A 22,915-nucleotide genomic window follows, 5' to 3' on the forward strand; every position below is an offset into this window, starting at 1 on the left:
GAGAGAGAGAGAGAGGTGTTGATAGATAGATACTGATTGACTGATTCTACCATGAGAAGCAGTTGGGACTCTACAGAGGCAGACTCTTTGGCCAGCTATTATACTGTCAGAAAAAAATGACAACTCTGGTATTGCATCTTGTGACACCAAAATAACATCACTACTATGTGACCTACTGCACTAGGGTTGCCACCATCTCTGACCCTTTGGTCCCTGGGTGCTATTAAACTGGGAGAGAACCAGGATCCATGACGAGTTTCCTCTATCCTGTGAGTTAAGTCTGTCCACATAGAGTAATAGGGAAAGAAGGTTCTGGTTAAATTTCTCCCTGACAGCTGGGCAGAAAAAAGGGATGGGAGGGAACCTAGTTCTGGAGAGAGCTGGGGCAGTCAGACTCTAGGGGAAGGGTTGGCAACCAAACCTGAGAAATCCCCGCCCCCCCAGGTCTTTCTTACCCACTCCTGTTTTACTCAACAATTAATCTCCTGCTTGCACGCTAAGAACACTCCTGGAAGTATATGGAGACCCAACTGGCTCTGGAAGAAATACAAATGGCTAATAAAATATAAGAAAAGATGCTTTACCTCATAAGTAAACCATGGAAATAGTCCTTGGATATTTTTAGCTTTTTATTATGAAAATATTTGAACAGTTACAATAGTAGACGGAATGACAAAATGAACCGCTATATACCCATTACTCGGCTTCAACAATTATCAACTCAGTACCAATGTTATTACATCTGCTCCCCAACCACTCTCACTCACCTCTACATAAAGCAAATTCCAGCCATAGTTCAGTATGTATTTATAAAAAATAAGGAATCTTAAGGAGGAAAAAAAAATGACAATACCATTATCATATCTAAAATTTGAACACTCCAACAAAAATCTTGGAAAGGTTTTAAATGTGATCCAAACTCTTTCCCAAAGAGGGCACCTTTGTTCAATATGAAATATTAATGCAGTGTATATAATAAGCTCTAGGTACAACTCAAGTTATAAATAATTCAGATTCATGGACATTTAAAACCTACTGAAATAAAGGTATTCCACCAACAAAAATACTACTAAGGTGACATGAGAGTCAATTCCAGATCTGTTAAAGACTTAAATGTGAAAGGCAAAACTTTAAAACTTTTAGAAGAAAATAAAGACAAATGTTTTCAGGACCACAGGTTAAAGAAAAATTTCTTCATAAAACATAAAAGATGTGAATCACAGAAAACTCAGCTTCATCAAAATTAAGAAATTCTAGTCAAGACGATGTGAAAAAGTGAAAAATGGAAAGACAAACTACAACCTGAGAGCCTATATATCGTAATGTATGTGGAGAAAAGATCAGTATTCAAAAAATATAAAGAATTCCTACAAATCCATTAAGAAAAAAATCAAATAAAAAGAAAATAAAGACTTTGAACAAGTATTTTATAAAAGAGGAAACATGAATGGTCAATAGGTGTTAAGAAAAGATTCTCAATCTCACTTGTAATCGGAGAAATGCAAATTAAACCACAAGATGACCATCTCACACCCACTGGGTCTATAAAAAATTTAGTCTGACCATATCAAGTATTAACAAAGACATAAAGCAATGGAAACTCATATGCTGCTGGTGGCACCCTAAATTCTTACAAATACGTAGAAAAACAATCAGGCATTACCTTTCATCAAGCAATTTCACTCCTGGGTATATACCCTCCAGCAGTGAATCTCAAAGTGTGGTCCCAGGACCTGTAGCAGCAGTATCACCTGAGAACTTGCTAGAAATGCAAATTCTCAGGGCCCCAACCCAGACATACAGAATCAAACACTATGGGGGTGGAGCCCAGCAAACTGGTTTAACAAACCCTCCGGGTAATTCTGATGGGCAGCTAACGTCTTCAGAGAGACTAACTCTTGAACATGTGCAGTCGCAGGAGACACACACACAGAATGTTCTAAACCACACTGTTTGAAATAGTGAAAACAAGGGAACAACCCAAATAACCACTGACAGTAGAATGGATACACAACTTGAGACATAATCATACAAACGGATATGAAAATGAATGAACTACAGGTGTACACAGAACATCAATGGATCTCACAATTCTGAATGAAAAGAGCAAACTGCAGATGAATACATGCAGTACAATATTTAAATGAAATTTAAAAGCATGCAAAAGAACACATATGTAGCAAAATGGCAAGGGAATAATAAGCTCGAATAGCATCTCAGGAGAATGGGTAGGGGGTGGCCATGCTTGGAGAGGGGCACACAGGGGGCTCTAATGTATTCATAAATGTTTGACTTCTTAAACTGGGCAATGAGTTTGTTTACAGGCGATCATTTTCCTATTTTTGAAACTTTACATATGTATTAGATATTCTCTCTTTATGATGAATTTCTTTAAAAGAGAAAAACGTGTGCTGGAACAGTGCAATACTCAAGAGTCGGAGTTACAACCACTAATTCTGGTCGCATGTGTGGTGTTCAAAGGGTTAAGCCTGTTCTCCGCCTGTGGGTGGGAGGGCAGGCGGCAGCTGGGGCACAGTGGGAGTCCCTGGCTCCAGCTGGCTCCAGCCAGGATCTGCTGGATCAAGCTCCACGCCCAGTAACTGGCACCTGTGTGTGTGTGTGTGTGTGGGGGGGGGCTCTGGACAGGTGGCACCTGAAGCCCTTGGTGACCTGATACATGTGAGGGACTGGGCCCAGTCAGATGGAAGGTGGCCTCCTTCTGTAGGAGCCCCTCCATCTGGTAAGGAAGTGTCCTGGTGGCAGCTTGGAGCTGGTGAGAAGGGGAAGAGGGGCTGGAACTCAGGGTGGGGGTGGGGAAGGAACTGGGTGGGCTGGGCTCAGATACCAAGGGAGGCTGCTGGGATTAGCACCTGCTGAGAATGAGATTAGGTTTCCTGGGAAGGGCTCGTCTATCTAACGCCCCCCAAAAGCTGTCTCCCTGTGGCTTTTCTCTGCTGGACAGATGGTGTCTGAGCTGCCTCCTGGAGGGTGGGCTCCTTGAGGGAGTGGTGGAGGTGGGGGTGGGACCTGCTGCCTGCTTGGTCATGGAATTCCCTGCTTCCACAATGATCAGAGCTAACGTTTTCTTACTGAGACCTTACTGTATGCCAGGCACTATCCCAAGCCCTTCATCACACAAATTACCCCATTTAGTTTTCACAGCACCCAACTGCCCATGGCTTAGATAGATTTACATTTGAGGAAACTGAGGCTTAGTAAAGTTAAACCCTTACCCAAAGTCAAACAGCAAGCAAACTTGGTCTTGAATTCAGGCAGTCGGACTCTACTGCCCTCGTAGGAAACCACAACTGGCCAAGATGTCTTCCCCTTCTCATTAAATGGCAACAAGCTCCTTCCAGCTGCTCAGGCCAAAAAACCTGGAATGCCTTTTTCTCTCACACCCCTTATCCAATCATCAGCAAATCCAGATGGCCTGATCTTCAAATTATATTGAAGCTCTGACCGCTGCTCACCACTTCTGCCACGCCTCCACCCTGGTACAAACCACCATCATCACCTGCCCAGCTTCTTACTGGTCTCTTCCTCCCGCCCTTGCTCACATAGTGGAAACAGGGACTTTGGTTTGGTTCACTCTATATGCACAACCTATAGCTCCGGTGCTAAGACATGGCAGGCACTCAACAAATATTTGTAATGAATGAATGAGCAACCTCTCACAGGAAATGACTCAGATTCAGAGGGGAAGAGGCCTGAGTGTTCTTGGCGTTCTATGTCCCTGATGACCTCTGGTAGCCCCAAGGCAGTAGTCATTGTCCTTCACTATTATGAAATGTTCTGGGTGTACGTGTATACATCACCACTGTGTCATCTGCTTGTGGCTGCGTACATGCACATACACAAGGACACAGGAGCTGGAGCAGGGCTGCTTCTGAGAAGAAATGAGCCTAGGGCACTTATTTCTAGGGGACTGTCCTCCATCTGTCCCTGCACTGTATACACTTTGACTTTTATTCTCATGAATAAAGAGTCAGCGGTGAGTTTTGAACTGAAGAATGACAGGCTCTGACTTCTATTTCAGAAGGATCCCTGGTTGCTATGTGGGTAAGAGATTCAAGGTGAGCAAGGACAGAGAAGAGGGAGGACGGCTGGTAGAGCTGTCCAGGTGAGACAGGGAATGAGCAATAGCTGTGCCATCTCACATCTCCCTTCCAGCCTTTTTATCAGGTGAGTACCCCCGCCAAATAAGAAACATCGACAGCACACACTGGGGACTTAACACAGCGGTTTCCATTATAAATATAGCACCTTGCTAATCTCCTCAACAGTTCTGTGAGGTGGGTTCAACAGTACCCACATTTTACAGAGAAGAAAACTGAGGCTCTGAGAGGTAAAGTCACCTGTCAAGGATTACACAGTAGAGTGTCAGCATCCAAAGTCTGTCCGCTTCCCACTTGAACAGCCTGCTTCCAGCCAGTGTTCATCCACAGCCTACCTAGGCTCCTAAGTCCAGTTCCAAGTCCATCTTTTCCAGGAAGCCTTCCCAGACGCTCCCCACAGGCCTGTCTCTCTTTTGAGAACCTATCTACAGGGCTACCATTCACTGAGCATGCCCCGGCGGCTGGGTACACTGCTGAAGGCTTTATATGTTGTGTACTATTCCAAAGGCCCAAGGAGCCACATACCCTGGTGACATCCATTTTACACGTGAAAAAAGTAAAGCAAAGTCACAGAGCAAGGAAGCTGTCTGTTGTCCTACTCACCTCACCAAGCCACCTTTTCATTACTTTCTTTTTCTTTTGATTAAAAAAATAAAAGTATTTTACTTATTTTTTTCCTTTTTGGTCACTGGGTCAAGGAGTATATCCCAGAGATCATAGTGTGGTGGCAGCTCTGCTCTGAAATCTAAGCTGTCTTTTTGTCCTCTTGAACAGACTCTAAATGCCTTAATGTCTAAGTCCACAAATAACATTTTGTTTTGCTGGGCCTGAGCCTTGAACTTAGGCAAATGAGATCAGAACGGTCAGGAGTTCTCGTCAAAGTCACGGGGCTAAATGAAGGTGGAAGAGAGGGATGGGGGTGGCCCTCCTGTGAATCCTCCTATCCCTCAAGGGCACTCTGTTCCCTCAGCTTGAGAAGGCTTGAGGACAGTTTTCTCCAAAAAAATGCACCTTCTAACTCTTTAAAAGCGGGAGGACGGTTCCAGCCAAGACCCTGTGGACAGGTGGAATACCCGCACCCCAGCCCTGTTCTGGAGAGATGTGCAGAGTGGGAAAGCAAGGGCAATGACTTTCAGTTCCCGTTAATGTGTCTAGAAGCAGCAGCTGATTCAGCTAGATGATGTCACCTTCCCAAACCTCCTGACCAGCAGCTGAGATGGTAAAAGCAGGAAACTGGGGGATACTCAGCTGGCTAAATCCGAACATGCCTTTGCCAAAGGCCAGCAGTAACCCCGGGCATCGTCCTTCAGATGAGCAACGAGTTCTCTCAGTTGGGAGGATGGTAGATGACCTTCAAGGCTCATTCCAAGATGCTTCCGAAACTTTCCTTTAGAAGGCTAAGCAGCTTTCTGCGTGTCCTGAACTAACAATGCCTCATTTATTCCAAGGGTGGAGCTATGGAAAGAAACCTGGCTTTGGAGCCAGACCAATCTGGGTCTGAATCCAGGTTCCACCAGGTACAAACCGCAGGACCCTGGGCATGGAATGTCATCTCTCCAAACCTCAGTTTCCTCAATGGGAAAGACACCGGGGTTAACAGACCATTTACCACATAGGCCGGCTGTGAGAATTAAATGAGACAATGCATGGAGAGTGCCTGACATGGCGTAGGTGCTCAATAAATGGTAGTCACCATTAATATTCCCTTTGGATCTCTGTGAGTATGAAAGATCATCTCCATCCATAACACAAAGGGAAACCAAGGCTCAGACTGGGCCCACCAATGTCAGAGCTGAGTTATCTGTGTGGGCCCAAAGCTCAGACCAACCAAGTTCAATCCTGCCTTGCTTAGCTGTTTGTAAAATCTTTGCTTCAGATCTTCCCAGGCTGGCTTTCTCCTTAATCTACTCTCAGGTCAAATGTCACCTCCCCAGAGAGGCTTTCCTTGACCTCCCTGTATAAAGTTGCTTCCCGAGACACTCCATCACTCAGTTTCATTTTCTTTACATCATTTAACCCTCTATCTGAGATCATCTTATTTGTTTGTTTCTCAGGCTACCTGTCTCCCACACTAACATCAGAGTTCTATGAGAGCAGTGTCCTTGACTGTCTTGTACATCACGGCACCCCCAGCACATAGCACAGGACCCGGCACGCAGTATTTTCTACCAGCAGTTGGGAATCCATGTATGTGGAGGCTTAAGTTATGCTCAGATTTTCAACTGTTTGGGGGTGTGGGGAGGGTTTGGCACCCCGAGTCGCCTCCCCACCTCCAAGTTGTTCAAGGGCCATCCGTAGTTGGTGCTCAATAAACATCTGTGGAATCACCAAAGAAATGAATGAATGCACTTGGGATGACCAAAGGCTAAACCAACAGTGGCCCCACACTTACTCCTCTGCTCACTGGCAGTTCAAGGTCCTGGCTCCCATTTTAGGTGTTGGCACAGCTACCTGAGAATCAGTGGACCGACAGGCGGCCAGGATGGGCATCCGAGCCTGGCAATGACTCATCTACTGGGATACCAGGGCTGCCGAGCAGGGCCTTGGAATGTTTCCCTGGCACTCGAGACTCCCACAAATCTGGCTCCAGCTGACCTTTCTGGCTTTATCATCTAGTAAGAGAGACCCTTCCACAAATACTCCACCCTGGCCTGCCACTGCTTATGGGGCTCGTGAGAGTCCATCCCAGCCTGCACATCTCAGCTCACATGGGCCCCCTGCTTGGAGCACCGGCCCGTTTTCCCTGTCTGTGGTAAGTCCCAGCATAAATTTCACCCCTTCTGTGAAGTGCTTCACTTATTTGGCATTTAGGGTTGCTTTTACAAAATCTCTTTTCATGCGCATTATGTCTTTTCTTTCTAATTCAACTGGAAGTGTCTTGAGAGCAGAAATGGGTCTCCAATGATGATACTCACCATTGACTCTTCTGGGAAAAAGGCTCTCCTTGAAATAAAGTTGGCTGGGTCACAGAGGGTTGAGGAAAGGGTCAGGGCCTCCCTGCTGGACTGGCCCCTTCGGTAAACGAGGAGGAAGAGGAGATGGTGATCCAGGAGCCCAGCTATGAGGCCGTGAGGGAGCCAACAAATCTGAAACTATCACATGCAGTCTAGGACAATCCCAAGGTCATATGTGTGACGGGATTTTTGAAAAACATCACTCTTAAGAATCTGGGCATCATTTACTTATCCATCATAACGAATGATACAAAAACTTGGCTCAGTTCAAAGGGAATTGTATGGCATCTATTTCTGTGAACTAATCTTAGTTCTGGTTCTTGTCTTCTTTCCCACACTCTCTTTTCACCTGACTCTCCTAGGTATTTTATCCTTTTGGTTCTATGAATTTTCCTAAACTGCTTTCAACTCTTTGTAAAACAGAGTGAGGTTACAATAAAAAATAACAGTTGGTCCAGTTTTCTCTAATATGCTACGATGATGAAAAAAAAAAAAGATTTACCAAACAACTCTGTAACAATTAAAGATAGGTGGCAAAAAAATGGGTGTAAATCATTGAGTACAGTGCTTGGCACTTAGTGAGCATTCAAAAGGTAAGGTCTGAAAGAACACTCTCAATTATTAGCGTCTCTTCTCTGGGCCTCAGTTTTTTCATGTATGCAATGAAAACAATGCCTTAGGTTTGTTCATTTGTTCAATCATTCATTCTGAAATCATTCACTGAATGTTTACTACCTGCAAGGAACAGTTCTAGGCACTAGAGATAAAATGGTGAACAAACCAAAGTCCTTATAATCATGGGGCATATATTCTAGTAGAAGAGACAGCCAAAAAAAAAGAAAAACAAAAACCCAAGTAAACAAACAGAAAGAAACTTTCAGATAGAGGTCTGTGCTACGACAAAAATACAAGAAGGTAAAAGATTAGAGAGTGATTTATACAAGTAGCTCAGCTACTTCAGACCAAAGGTCAAAGAGAACCTCTCAGAGGAGGCGACCTGTGAGCTGAGTCAACTGAAAGAATTGGCAAGGCAAACACCAGGGGCAGAGCATTCCAGGCAGAGGGAAGAGCAACTACAAAGGCCCTCAGGCAGGGACAAGTGTGCCAGGAAGCAGGAACAGAACAGCAGGAGTCTCTGTGGCCTGAGTGCAGACAGGGAGGGATGGAGGGATAGAGGATGAAGAGGCTGCTAGTACCAGATCAAGCAGGCCTGAGAGGTCTTGGTAAGGACTCTGGGTTTTCTTAAAAGTGGGTGGAGGGTCATAAGTAAGAATGTGATAAGTTCTGAATTCAGTTTTTAAAAGATTACTCTGGCTGCAGTGTTGGGGCAGAAGTGATTTTTAAAGGTCCTTTCCCAGCTCCAAACTTCTGACGTTTTCCGTCATTCTAGGCTTCCATGAACTAGATGCCTGAGCAAGAAAGGTGACGCATCCTCCTCACCAGAGAGGAAGCAGAGAGAAGGCTTGGTGTCTGCCCTGGGCAAGATTGGGGAAACTATGTCACTGTTCTGCAGGAGATGGAGGGAGTGGCCCAATCAGGGAGGGGTGGGAATCCTAGCTTGGAAAACATTCCTAAGCCACCTGTATAGTCTCTGCCTCCTGTGTGGAAGTTTCTGCCCATGACACAGTGCTCTGGAATGCTCCCCCCCTACCACCACACACACCCAATCTTCCGTTTACAGAGGCACAGTTGTACTTTGCATTCCTCCCAGGATTTAGCTCAAATCTAGCCTACAGGAAATGGTCGATAAAGAGCTACTGATTGATTAATGAAGAGAGGGACTATTTCAGCCATTAAGCAAATATTAATGAGTACTATGAGTACTATGTTGGTCTCTGGGGATGCAAGGTGATTAAGATGGGTTTCTTGCCTTCGCTGAGCTCAGAATTCGGCAGCCAGGCCAAAAACCACAGACAACTACGATGCTGGATACAAGAGTACCAGCAGCAACATTTACAAGGCCCTCTTCATCCTGAGGTAGGACACATGGGCTTTGGAACCTGCCTAGGTTCAAATCATGACTTCACTGCTTACTACCTGTGTATCTCTGGACAAATTCCTTAACTTCCTAATGCCTCATTTTTCTCCTCTCTAAAGTGAGAATAGTAAGAGTACCTATCTCAATGGCACTGTTTTGAGAATCCACTGAATTAACACATATGAAACACTTAAGTATAAGTGTTCAATAAACGTTAGCTATTATTAAAGTTACTATAACATCTGTGCTAAGCCTGACATATATGCTCTCATTTCATCCTTACAGAAACCCTATAGGCAGGTATTATCATCTCCATTTTCCAGAAAGGGAGAAGAATGCGCCATAATCAAACAACCAGTACATGACGGAGCTCAGATTCAAACTCAGCTGTCTGACTCCAGAGCCCATACTTCCAGTAATGAAATGATCCCATCCTCTTAAAAAGCTTCCAGCACGGTGCCCAACACACATCAGGGGCCCCATAAAGGGAGCTGTGGTTAGTATTCCATTGACCCTGGAGACCTTCCAGTAGTAGGTGCTGTAGGGCCCAAAGGAAGGGCCTCTTTCACCCTGCTGGAGTCTGAGAAGGGTTCAAAGGTACTGCTCGGGTGCAGGCTTTGCTCTGGAGTTCCACGGGTTCTCCTCATCGAGGCTTGGGGTACTAATTTGTAACCACAACCAAATAAATCAGACCCAGAAACTGACCGCAGGTGCCCAGACACCTGCGTGCACAGGCGGGCCGTTTCCTCGGCGTTGACTTCTTGTCTGGCCCTATGCACCTCTCAGTTTCACCACTTAGCCACCAGCCTGGGGCCTCATGCCTGCACCTGCTGCTAGACTCAGTCCCAGGAGACCCTGAGCCTTAGACTTGGACCCCTCCCAGGACCGTGCCCCAAAGGGCCATTCCTGAGTGACTCCCTGGGGACTTTCTTGATATGGTAACCCCCAGGGTTCCACACATGAATGTAGGTGCTGTGCGCAAAGGAAAAATTTTCTTGCTGAGTAGTAGACAGAGAGCGGGCAGAACAAGGGGTGAGTGTTCTTGTTCTGAATCAGAGGTAAGCGTGGGGTGAGGCCCGCGGTGCCTCAGTTTTATGGTAAAGCAGCAGTAATCTTAGCTGGTCAGAGTTCCCACTCAGCAGTCCAGCCTAGGTGGGCGAGGACATCCTGGGGTTAGGAGTTGATACTCATTTCCACTTCCCATCTGAATCACACTCAGAAGCCTAGCCTTAGCCTTGCCTGGTAGTATGACTGCAGAAGACAACCGATGGCTGAATTAATGAATGACCAAACTTCACAGTGAGAGGAAAAGGAAAAACCTTTGGTGAGCTTTTACTCTACACATCAGGCACTGTGCAGGGCACTTTACATACACCATTCATCGCTATGAATGTTTGTTACGAATGGCCTAATGATAGCTGATAACAGTGCACGAAACATAGTTTCCACCCTCGATAAGCTCAGAGCACCTTGCTTAGTCTTTCTTCCAACAATCCTGTGAAATGAGTATTATTTACACTTTATAGATGCCCAAGCTTAGAGACGTAAAGTAACTTGTCCAAATTCATGAAGTCAGATAAGTGAGAGAGCTAGGATACTGCTTGTTGGTTGAATGAATGAATGAATAAATGACACGTCTATCTATGGCTGTGACCTCAGTCAAGGAGCAGCAACAAGATCAAACATTTATAGTTTTCAAAGTGCCTTTTCATCTATCATCTCCTTGGGCCTCACAGCTAGCCCACGAGGGAGGCAAAGCGGGTGTTATCTTTCTTCAACAGATGAGGCAACAGGCAGAGCTTGGGTAAAAGGCTTATGGCCACGCAGTAAACAAGGAGTGGGGCCATCCTGGAAAAACTCGTGTCCCCACAGTACTTTGTTTAATCATTCAAAGACATGCCAGGCACCTACCATGTGCTAGGCATGCTCCTACACATTTTAAATATTCAACTCATTAAGTCTTCCACTCAGTCAACAAATGACTGGGCGCCTTCTATGTTCCAGTTCCTGTGGCAGGATCTAGGGATGGATATAGCAGTGAATAAAGCAGGGGAGAAGGTCCTTGTTTCTTGGAGGCACTTGCAAAACTTGAAGAAAATATGCCCCATTGTCAAATGCCCAGTCTGCAACACTGGCCAGCCCCTACTGTGCACAAAGCACGAGTTTGGGACCCTTGTAGACGAGGTGGGTGTCAAGGTTATGAGCCACAGTCCCCAGCTTCAGGAATCTTAAAATCTCCAAGCTCTTGGTTCAAAAGATATCCACATACTCTGTCAGCCTAAAAGTTAGCTCTTGAAGAGTCGCTCCAATAGTGAGCACAGCGACTTGATCACCTGTGAAGGCAATCTGATAATGGCAGTAATAGTAGCTGTCATACTGAGTAGTAATTACTATATGCCAGGCTCCATGCTAAATGCTTCATGTATCTTACCACTTATTTTCATGCTTATAAGAGTCTTTGAAAAAAAGCATTATGTATTATTATCCCCTTTTTTCTAGATGAGAAACTAAGGCTGGGGGTGATTAAGTAATCTGCCCAAGGATAGCTAGAGAGCAAGCAGGATTCAGCACTGGTTTGTCAAATTTTGTACCTGACTTGAACAGTGATGGAATTTCTCCCAGGGAGGCACTGGAGAGGTAGACATCAGGAATACCAGGAACAGCTGCTGCCTGGAGGGTTGGAGCCTCCAGAGCCCCCAACAGATTCTTCCTCACTCCCTTCCAACAGGTCTGAACATCAGAGTGAGACGGGAAGGGAAGGTGGGAATAGTTATGTATGCTTAAGCTATCCCTGGGGCAATAGGAGTCATTCCCTCTCTGCTGAGCCTCTAAGGAAGAAGTTTGTGACCTCCATTTGCCACCTACTAACCCCCCAGAGAGACAGAAGATGGCGGGGACAAGGGGAGTCTTTCCTCCCTGGGATGGGAGGTGGGGGGCACACGGGAAGAGCCTGATTGGTTCTTTACTCTCCTGGGCAAGAAGCCTGGACATGTGATATGGTGTGTCTCCTTCACATGGACCCCCCTTGGGGGAATGTGAGGGCAACTTTTGGACCCAAGAAGCCTCCAAGAGGGATGATTGGCACAGCCCTGAACTGCAAACGAAGCTAACAATTTCTAAGCATTGTAACTAGGTCATCAGGTTCCTGGAGAAGCCAGCTGTGGCTGGGGGATGGGGAGGGAAATTTTACAGCCTACCAAGATCCCTACTTCCCTTCAGGCCCCACCCTCCCCGAAATCTGCACCTGCTCCCAAACTGACCCCTCCCCCCCAGCTGGGCCCAGCTGTCAACGGCTCCCAATGCCCCACCCCTGCCTTCCATGGGCCGGAACCATGGGGGCCTCTTGGGCAGGAGGCACCTTATTGCCACCTGAGCCCTTGAGAAGGGAGCTGTGGGGCAGGGAAGGAGTGGCCTCCAGGAGAGGCCACTTGCTCCAGAAGGGCAGCAAGAAAGCTGGGCCCCTTTGGGCCTGCCTGCCCAGGGTACCTTCCTGGCATTGTTGCCACAGGTGGCAGGAGACAGGTGATGTTTACCCAGCAGAGACCAGAGTTGCCAAAAGGCTTCAATCAAGCCTTTGAATCCGCACCTGGCCCAGAGCCCCAAAATAACAACCAGGGCAGCCTACCTGATCTGCAGGTCACAGGTGCTTCTGGCTTTTATCTCCCTGCTGCTCTGTCTGCTGAGCCACAGCTGGCAAGGGATTCTCTTTCCTAGGGGTTACTGGAGACCTGGCTGCATCCCTCTGGTTTTGGGCCTCTCCCCATTGGGCCCACCTCTACTGTCAACCATCCCCGTCCCTCTGCCTAGAGGCCTCCGCCATCAGTCATGCTCCCTTTTCCATAACTGGCTTTACTGACCACCCTCTTCAGCCAGACTACCCACTACTGTCTCCCAAATGTTTCAGACACATTCCACCCTCCAGATCCGTCTGGGTGGTTCTTACCTGCCGAGCCCACCCTTGCCACACTCTCTTTACCTACTGGAAAGCCTTTATGGCTCATATCTTCCTAAGAGGTAATAATGATGTCTAACATTGACTGAGTATACTGTGTGTCAGGAACTGTGCTAGGTGGGCTACAAAATCACTCACTCATTCCTCCTCATTCAACAAATATTTGCTCAGTGTCTCCTATGAGTTAAAGCCCCTACACTCTGGAGTTTAGTTTTTCCTGGAGGAGATGGAGAGTGAGCATGTAAACATGAGTGGCCTCTGGCAAAGGTGATATTTGAGTTGAGACCTAAATGATAAGAAGACAGCCCTGATCAGATCTAGGGGAAGAGTGATCCAGGCAGAAGAAACACAGCGAGCCTACCAGAAAGAAATTACTGCTCTTATCTTCATTGAGGGATGACTATTATTTTCATTTTACAGGTGAGGAAACTGAGGACTCGGTATGAATGACACAAAGCCATGCTGCTGAGAAAACTATTATTCAAGCCTCTAGTGGCCTCTCTCCTTCCTGACACCTTCTAGTATTGGCACAGAAGAGGGTCTGGGTTGGTGATGCAGCTGGCGAGGGAGAGGGTGCGCACTGATAATACAGGCTGAGGTTGGAGGCCTCTGGGCCGAGTCATCAATTGAGTAGCTGATGGTGGAAGCGGGCCGGCTTGGCAGAGGTCCAGGGCATCTGTGGGATGCAGCCAGTGGTTCAGTCCTCTTCCACTTCTGAAGTCTACACCACAGATTTGGCACAGTTTGCCTGGAGCCATTCCCCAAGTGTTTTGGGTCTGTTCCTACTGCTTCATATGAGTTTGCTTCCTTACGGATAGAGACGTTTTTGCAGCCTAAGCTGCATCTAATAATTACAACCCTTCGTGTTCATTGAGTAGACCCTGGCTGAGCCCTTGTCCAACCCCAGTCCCTGTGCCAGGTACTCAAGAGTGAAATAAGCCAGTCCAGGCCTGCGAAGAAGCTATGACACAGTAGCCTGAGGATGGGCTTTGGCACCAGATATACCTGAGGGCAAGATGTACAAGGTGTGTTACTGTGGACATGTGATAGAGCCTCTTGAAGCTCTGCATTCTCCATCTTTACACCAGAGCAGTTTTGAGGATCAAACAAGATGATTATGTCAAGGGCATAAACATAGCACCTGGCACAGAGCCCACACAACACAGAGTATCTGTTATTATTACTAAAAAACACTTCTGTGTTTCACTTTCTCATTTAAGCCTCGCTTACTCTGATAGGTTGGTATTATTTTCTCAGGTTTATGAATGAGAATTTGAAGCTGATTTGCCTAGTGTTACAACGCCAGTAAGAAATCAAGCTAAGTTTCAAATTGCAGCCCAGAGTTTTATCTATGGATGTATTGAAGGTGATCAATACATGCTAACTAGAATGAACCTTGCCTGGCGTGTCTGGGAGCTAAGGGAACGGATGGGTGACACACAAACAGCCTGATTCAGATGGCAGAAGGACACTAGCCAGGCCCCAGATATGGGGCATAGAAACGGACCACTGAGGTCACTGCAATATCCAGTTTCCCCAGTATTTAGCACATATCCGGCATTCATCAGTATTGGATGATTTAACAAATGAAACAAAACTCTGACGACAGCCCTGAGCAATCCACCGATAACAATGACTTACAGTCAAGAACTCGAATTCTTCCAAATCTGACTCGGCCATTTACTGTGGGACAAGCTTCGGGCCTTAGTTTCCTCCCTGAAATGGGGCTGAACATGCCCACATCACTGTGAAATGATGTATGCGGAGGAGTCTGGTAAATTATAAAGGTTTTCATGCACATAAAAGCAATCATCATCATGCTATGGACGACTAAGGTGGCAAAGTGTGACGTCAAACACCTCGAGTTTGAATCCCAGGTCTTCCTGGTACCAGCCTGTGAGGCCCTGAGCATGTCACTGTTCTCTGAGCCTCAGTTTTCTCAACCATAAAATGAAGATACCACCTACCTTGTAGGATTTCAAACAAGGATCAGAGATAACACAGGCTTTGGAGTAAGGCAGACTTGGTTTCAAATCCTAACTCTGCCTCCTACTAACTGAGCCCTCCCAAATCTGTCCTATCACGAATGATGAGGTTGTTGGGACAGTGACACAGAGATGATGTTGGTAAAAGGCCTGTCACACTGTGAGCCCTGGAAGAATGTAGGTGATCATCTAGATACTGGTACAGTGGGGGAGGACTCAGTGCAGTGTTTAAAAGTGGGAGCTTGGAAGCTACCCTCCCAAGCTTTGCCAACCTACTACCACCTTGCACAAGCTGCTTAAACTCTCTGTACCTCAGTTTCCTTATTTGTAAATGGGGATAATAATAGTACCAACCTCAGAGTGTTGCTATGCGAATGGAATAAATTAATACATGTAAAGCACTTTGAACAATGCTTGGCATAGAGTAAGCACTTGATAAATGTTAGGTGCTATTAATAGTAATGTTAACAATAATATTAATCACCATGTGGAATAAAAGGGAGGGACTGTTTAATCCTGGGACACGGGCATCCCATGGAATAATTCCCTGGAAGTTCCTGGGCAGCAGTTTGGGGGCAAGTTCTTAGCCTCTGAGAGGAAAACTCTTCTATGGAAAGGACATGAGGCTGGGGGCTCCTGAGCAAAAATCCCAGTCCCGCTGATCAGGAGGCCAGCCTCTGGGGAGGCAAGTCAGGCTCCTTGGAAGGGACACTGTGTTCCCAGCCGCCTGACTCAGGGGAACAAAGGCACGTGTGTGTGGGGGGGGGGGGGAGGGAGGGGAATGTTTCTCTTTCAAGAGCGGAACAAAGGATCTGAGGCATAGTTGAGTGCGTTCCAATCCCCTCCCAAGCTAGCTCCCATTCCTTAGATGATTGTCCAACATTTTCAACCTTCTAGCTTCCTCCTGAAAGGTGACTGGGGGGAGGGGGTGACAGGCTCCATTTCACTCTACCCTCTGTCAGTCTCCAAGAGGCAGGATTTATATGTGCCAAACCTCTAAGATCTCTCTTAGGAAGTCTCCATCCTGCGCGGGAGTGGGGTGGGGACCCCTGGGGAACTGAGGGTTAATGGATGACACAAGGCACTGCAAGTGACAACCTTAATGTCCCTCTAGGGGGAGTCCAAGACTGAAACTGCTACTGAGTGGATGGAGCCATCCAGAAAACCCAGGAGTTCTAACCAAACCTGTAGCGTGGAGTAGGGGAAAAGGTCCGACAGAATTAGGTAGAAACCCACTTTCTAACTCTTAAAGGGATAATCAGGGGCAGGAGAGAGAAGCTAGGTGAAGGGTGAAAGGGGAGGGAGTAAAGAAAGTAGCTGACAAGAGGAAAGGGAGGGACACAGTAAAAAAAAAAGTAGTCTGCGGGGTGGAAAGCCTTTAGGAACATTACTTCCCAGTTTCCATAATCTCGCCAGCAGGAATCAGGCTGCTGGGCTGGGACAGGAAGCAGTCCATGGAAGTCATGGCAATGGCATTTCCTGAATGAGAAAAACCTCTAGTTCCGAGGGGAGCTCTGGAGTCTGCCCAAGAAGCCCTGTAGCTTGGAGCTAGCTGTAAGGCTCTAGCTCGGCCTCAGAGTCTCAAGGATGAAACCAATAGCGGAAGGTTCCAAAGGCAGTTTTTTCCTGCAAAAACACTATTTGCAAAAAATCAATATGTAATAAACGGGAAATCAGATGATGTGACTTGAAGGAGCCTAGGATGTGGCTGCTGTTTGTCGCTGATCCTGATAGTCACTATTCTGAGAGTCTCAAGACATGAACTCACTGAATCTTCAGAACAAGGCACTATTATTATAGCCATTTGCAAGTTAAGACTTGCTCAAGTTCACACAGCAAATAAGTGGTCAAGTTCAGATTTGAAAGTCCAAACCCTGCATCTTAGGCCTCCTGATGCCACCTTGGCAAGTCACTTCATCTTTCTCGGCCTGATTTCCCTCCAGCACCTCCCTAGGTGGCTATGAGCATCAAAAAGGCAAGGTAGAAAGAAAGTGCTTTCTAAGCTGTAAAGTGTTTCATAAATTGGAGTATTATTATTGAGGGGTCAATGATAAACTATCCTAAACTGATACTGGGCTTAATTTTTGCAGTTAACGTGCTGCAGCTGCTGACAGGAAAGAGCCACCCTACAACATAACTAATGTGAAATATGCCATAACGGTGGACTCTGCCCCACGCCCAAGGCCAGTGAGAACCCAGATTCCTAGACTGTCTACTTCAACCCTCCATCTTCCAGATGGGGAACCTGCAGCCTGGGGCTGAGGTGACTTGGCCAAGGTGAGATAGTGAGTCGGAGCAGACTGAGAGTAAAACTGGGATCCTGACTCTAAGACCAGCGCTTGTACCAACATGGCAAAGGAACACTATGGCGCTCCTGCCGACAGGAACGCTGCTAGGGCCTGCCTGCCCTGAGGATGTGCTGGAGGGTCACTATCAAGTCCACAAAAAGGAGAATGCGGGCTGAAGATTCTACAAACGGGTCTCCGACATGAGTTCTGTGGCAAAGATGGTAACAACGATACTAACGTGCGCCAGGCTCTATGCATCTCAGACACCTCATCAGGCCTTTGCCATGACCTTGTGAGGCAGGCATTATTTGCCCAAGGTTCAGGGCGTTCAAGGAGCTTGCCCAAGGTCACACAGCTAGACACGGGTAAGCTGGGACATGAACCCAGGCATGTGGCAGTATTAAGACAGTGAAGGACGACCATTCTGGGTATCACATTTAGAGAACTATCCCTGAAGAACATCTAGCTTATTTAGTTCTCATTCTATGTTCTCCAAGTGGTTAAAAAAAAATGTGGCTTCCAAGATGTCTGGTTCCATCAATAGGCTATGTGCAAGCCTGGTCTCATTTTCTAGTCCCGTTTCATTACTTCCACCTCTACTTCCTGATCCAAGCCAGTATTTTTCTCACCTCTTCACTAGGCTCCCAGCTGCCACCCATACAGAATTCAGGTCATTTCATCTCTGCTCCAAACCTCCTGGTCTCTCTGACATTCAACCAAAGCTAAGTACTCACCAAGGCCTGTAATGCCATATGTGATCCGGCCCCTGGCTACCTCTCCCCCCTCGATTCCAACCACTCTTCACTTTCACCTCCTACCACTCTCCTCTCCCTCTTACTGTTCTTCCCCAGCTACACTGGCCTTCTCGCTCATCCTTGAACATGCGAAGCATGCTCCCTCCTGAGTCCATTTCCTCTGCTTACAACATTCTTTGTACAGGTACTCACATCATCCATCACCTCATCTTCTTTACACCTTGGCTCAAATAGTACTTTTTCGGTGATGCCTGCCTTCACCACTCTCAAAATTGCAGCCCCGTCTCCCTTGCTAGACATGCCCTATGCCTCAAACCTTCTTTGTTTTCTTTTTTTTTTCCAATTTTTTTTTTTTTAAGCTGAGCCATCCTGCCACCTGTTGGCAGCTCAGTGGCTGCTCAGCTCGGGCTGGACTCGAACCGCTGTTGCTCAGAGCTCAAACTCTTGAGCGAGCTCTTACCCAACTGAGCCACTCGGCCGGCCTCCTTCTTTGTTTTCTTCATGGCGCTTACCATCACCTATATGTTATGTATCCATAAAATGCATGAGTGTATATATGTATGCGTATATGTGTAATTACATGTTTCTTGTCTGTCTCCACTAGAATGTGAGCTCCATGAGAACAGAAAATTAGTTTTATTTAATGCTGTACCCTTAGTGCCCAGGAAAGCCTGGCACATAGTAGGAGCTCAATAAACACTGTTTGAATCAATGAATAAATGATTAGGTAAAGGGCAATTCCCATTATATTTTTCTGGTTTGCCAAGTGTCTGCTTCTTCAGAAATTTAGTGGGCATCTCTTTTATTAGGTACTTGCTATGCCCAAGACCTCTACTCAGTGCTAAGGAAATAAGTATGGACACACAAGTATGGACAAGGACCTTCGGGAAGCTCCTAAACCTGATATATGGTTGTTTTAGAAATCTCTTCTTTACATTAATTAAAACTCTACCACTGTTATTTTCCTCTCATTTATCCAAGTTCTGCTGGGTATTATACTGATAAAAAGGCTTAGCCCTCTTCTTCAGATATTAGAAACCGGTGTTCACATTCTCCTGGGTCTTCTCTTCCCCAGGCTGAAAAAACGATCCCGTGGAATTGTGGTGACTCAGGTCTGCCAACTGGGAATGGGGAAGATGACTGTTGGCTAAAGGAACAGAAGAGAAGTGGATCCAGGAGCAGAGTGACTCCTTCAAAGAAAAGAGACGAGTCCTTAGGGAGGACTCCGTGGAATTAGGTTGGAGGTTGGGGTGGGGACAGGGTCCTGCTAATTAAGGTAGTAGATTATGTTTCTGTAGAACAGCAGCTCACTGGAAATTACCCCTAAACCTATCCATGCTAAACCCAAACAAAACCAAGGTTGCTGAAAGAAAGCCCCATGATAAAAGGCTGAGGGTGCTGGAAAAACCAGGGAGGCCGGGCACAGAGGAGGACACTCAAGCCCACTGGCCTTAGGACAGATAACCTGCTGGGGAAGAGACAGCTAACAACTGCTGCTTCCTGCAGCCCAAACAAATCTGTTAACTTCCCACACAAAAGTCAAGAAAACCCTCTGGGTTCCGTTGGGGGCCCCGAAAAAATACCTGGGTAATTTCCTATCAGAAGTTGAAGGGCTCTATAGGGCTACTGGGGAAATTAGTCTTAGGAAGTCTGGAAAACCCTGTGATGGTGATAACAACCTCAATGTACATCCAGAAGAACTGGGTGCTTGGAGGGGGAGCCCCTAATACATTTCTACTTCTATCACTTTGGGACCTGAATGAGATTACTAAAGATTTCCACATTTGGGGTTTCTAATGGGGTTTCCTCAGAAAACCGCAGAATTGCCAACAGCTGCTGAGCTCTGCAAAGGTCGCTGAGGTGTTTCAGCTAAACGTATATCCATACTGAAGAAGCCAGAACAGACAAGAAGAAATCTACAGAAACTAGAAGACCAGTAAGCCATGCACCCTGGGGAAGGCCAAATTATGTTTTCTCCCCCACACACTATTCACTGCTCTAAAAAATGGTGTTTCCATCTAGCTACGAGGTTTCCCAGGGGCAGCGATCCGAAAATGGCCTGGCCCACCAGGGTCCTCACTCCATAACTGTCCACATTCCCATTGGAAAGCCCCAGGAACACTTGACCCTTCAGGGAAGGTCACATTATATATTGGGTTGTCGGAAAAGTCATGACGTTATTTTTCTGTTTTTCATTGCAAAAATGCGTCATGACTTTTCCGACAACACAACACCATTCTGGGTATCTCAGGGGCTGGCTTTGTTTCTTCAGAAACTCGGGGGGCAAAGTTCAGTCTTCAGAGGCAGGCAGCTAGCTATTCATGAAAAGGGGTGCTTCTACCCTACAATTAAGGCCCAGGGATGCCCTTTGTTCTAGATCCTTTACTAGAGTCAAGCTACGGCAGGTGGCTATCATTATTCCATTTTACAGGTGGGGGAGATGGATGAACATGAGACAAACAGGTTCAGCATCTTGCCAGCTGACTCCAGAGCTGACTCCAGGCAGGCGGTGGTGTGGCTCTAAGTCTGGAATTCCAGTCTTTATAGACATACCTGGAGCAGACCACCTTCTCCCTATATGCACATGACTCTTAGCTATTGGTAGGGTCTGAGAGGGTTTTAACGATGCAAAAATTAACAAGAAGCCCACTCTGACTGGGCAAACCCGACACCCACTTGAGCTTTACCAGTGTCAGAATCTGAGGCTACACACATGCCTTTGGGAACCTGCTACTGCCAACAAAGGCATGGTGTGTCCTGCAGCTACCTAACAATACCAGGATCACAGACCAGTTTGAGCACCTCCACAGGTATGTTTTCCTTGGCCCAACAGCATCTCTGGCTTTCTGTGCTAGCATGCTGGGATCACTTTATTACTCCTAGGACAACCTGATATGGATGGAAAGAATTTGACTTTGGAGTCAGGCCGACCTATGTATAAATTCTTATTCAGTCACTTAACTGGCTGAGGGACACCTGGGGCCAGTCACTTAGGTAAGAGGAGCTTCACAGGTAAACTGAGAATAAGCCTACCGACCTTGGAAAGGTTATTGTGTGGAATACATAAAATAGCATGTCATGTCTATGAAGGGGAGGTATCATGTCTGGCTTATGGCCAGCATCTAACACAGTGCATGGCTCACAGTAAATGCTCAGTAAATTTTAGTTGCATAAGTAAAAGACCTAACACAATGCCTCAAACACAAGATGTAGTCCATACAGGCTCTTTTCCTTTCCCTTTCCTGTAGGGATGCTAAATTTAGAGTATACCCAAGGGTGGGATGACCCCTAACTCCCACACTTATGGATCCCCCAGCCGCAGCTTCCAGGAAGGTAATGAGATGGCGCTGCAGTCGCCAGTCTGTCAGCTCAAACAGGGTGGTGCCTGAGAGAGAAGTGGGCAGGTCCCTTCTACCCAAAGGATCCTGAGTCAAATGTTCTTTACCTCCCGGCCTAGAAACGGTTCTGACAGAACTAGCTCTTCAGCACACATCCCCTCCATTCACCAAGAGGAAGTTACATATGGCATGTTGTCCAACCGGCTCTGGTAATTCTTGAGCAAAAAAGAGAAAATGGAATTTCAATCCAGCGGCTGTCTAATGAACTTGCCCAGTGCTGCTGTGTCTAAAACTTCTTTCCACGTGCAACACTGGGTGACTGGCAACTCTCTGGTGCCAGGCAGCCCAGGCACCTCTCCCAGATTGCCTTTTGTTAATAGCTGGCAACCCACCTGGTATTAGTCTGGCCAAAGACAATAGTCAGGCAAAGTAGGCAAATGGCCCAAGTCTACTTGGAGATGCCTCAGAGGGTGTGTCTGAAGCACTGGAATCCTGTCCCTCCTGTAATCAGCTGAACAAATATTTGCCCCCAAAGAAAATCAAAGCATGAGTGAATGAGAGGTCATCACACAAACCAACAGGAACTATTTAATCATTTATCCCCCCAGGGAGTTCATTTACAGAATGGCTTTTAAGTCTGATCAGTGTTAGCTCAGGAAAGCCCTCCACCTTTAGCTCCCCCAAGCCCACCCCAGTCAACTGACCTCTAATGATGTGACCCCTTTGCCTTTTACAAGAATGGGCTGTGGGAAGAGTTAATGAAGTTGCAAAGAAATGGGAAATAAAACAGGGGGTGGGGTTCCAGGGCAAACTCAGTTCTCTGCTCAGAGAACTGAAGTGCCTGCCACGCCCTAGGCCCAGCCTATGGATAATTGCATTCTTGACATTCCTGAGTCCACGGTGCATGGCCCCTTCCACTTCAGCTTCTTCAATAGATGACTTATTTCCCACAGCCTGCTCAATTTGGGGGGTATTGTGAGGGGACAGAATCTCTCTCCCAAGCCCTGTACCTTCCCTAGGCAGGGAGATAGCAAGGAAATAGGACTGAGTTTGCTGTAGGAGAGCAACAATTGCCTACAATGACCACCGGTAAAGACTCTCTCACCACCATCTCATCTTGACTTGTTGACGGGCAAGAGAATTCTCCCTCTCTGGGAAGCAATGAAGCATGACTCCTGGACCTAGAAAGAGTGTCTAGGACTAATAACAACTACTACAGCAAACTTGTTGGTATCAGTCACTGTGCTCACACGAGCTCGAATACCCTGCAGGACAAGAAGGGCTTGTCACATTTTTTCAGTGGAAGGAACTGAGGCTCAAGGTAAACTGGTCTGTCCAAGGTCACACAGCTAGTTAAGCCACAGTGCTAGGACTCACACCCATGTCAGTTTGATTCCCAAGTCAGTCACTCAATCTCAATGTCCCATAGAGTGCCACAGACTGGCTTCTTCCTTTGCCAGCAAACAGTGCTCCGTGAAGAAGCCCCCGAGCCCCGGCAGGAAAGCAACAGGCAGAACGGCTGGAGCTCACCAAGGGACCCCAGGCAG

The 22,915-nt window shown here is 46.7% G+C and overlaps 1 protein-coding gene and 1 long non-coding RNA gene across 5 annotated transcripts in view; one reads left to right on the top strand and one right to left on the bottom strand.

Annotated features, from left to right (window-relative positions):
• Positions 1-22,915, bottom strand: part of BCL2L1 (BCL2 like 1) — a 45,520-nt gene that overhangs the window by 19,591 nt on the left and 3,014 nt on the right. The window lies entirely within an intron of this gene.
• On the top strand, positions 6,792-16,649 carry LOC109384430 (uncharacterized). The gene is made up of 2 exons (XR_002124396.1): positions 6,792-6,870; positions 13,423-16,649. It is a non-coding gene; the product is annotated as an uncharacterized LOC109384430 (long non-coding RNA).

This window comes from Hipposideros armiger, unplaced genomic scaffold (assembly GCF_001890085.2).
Source record: "Hipposideros armiger isolate ML-2016 unplaced genomic scaffold, ASM189008v1 scaffold_94, whole genome shotgun sequence".
Lineage (NCBI taxonomy): Eukaryota > Metazoa > Chordata > Mammalia > Chiroptera > Hipposideridae > Hipposideros > Hipposideros armiger.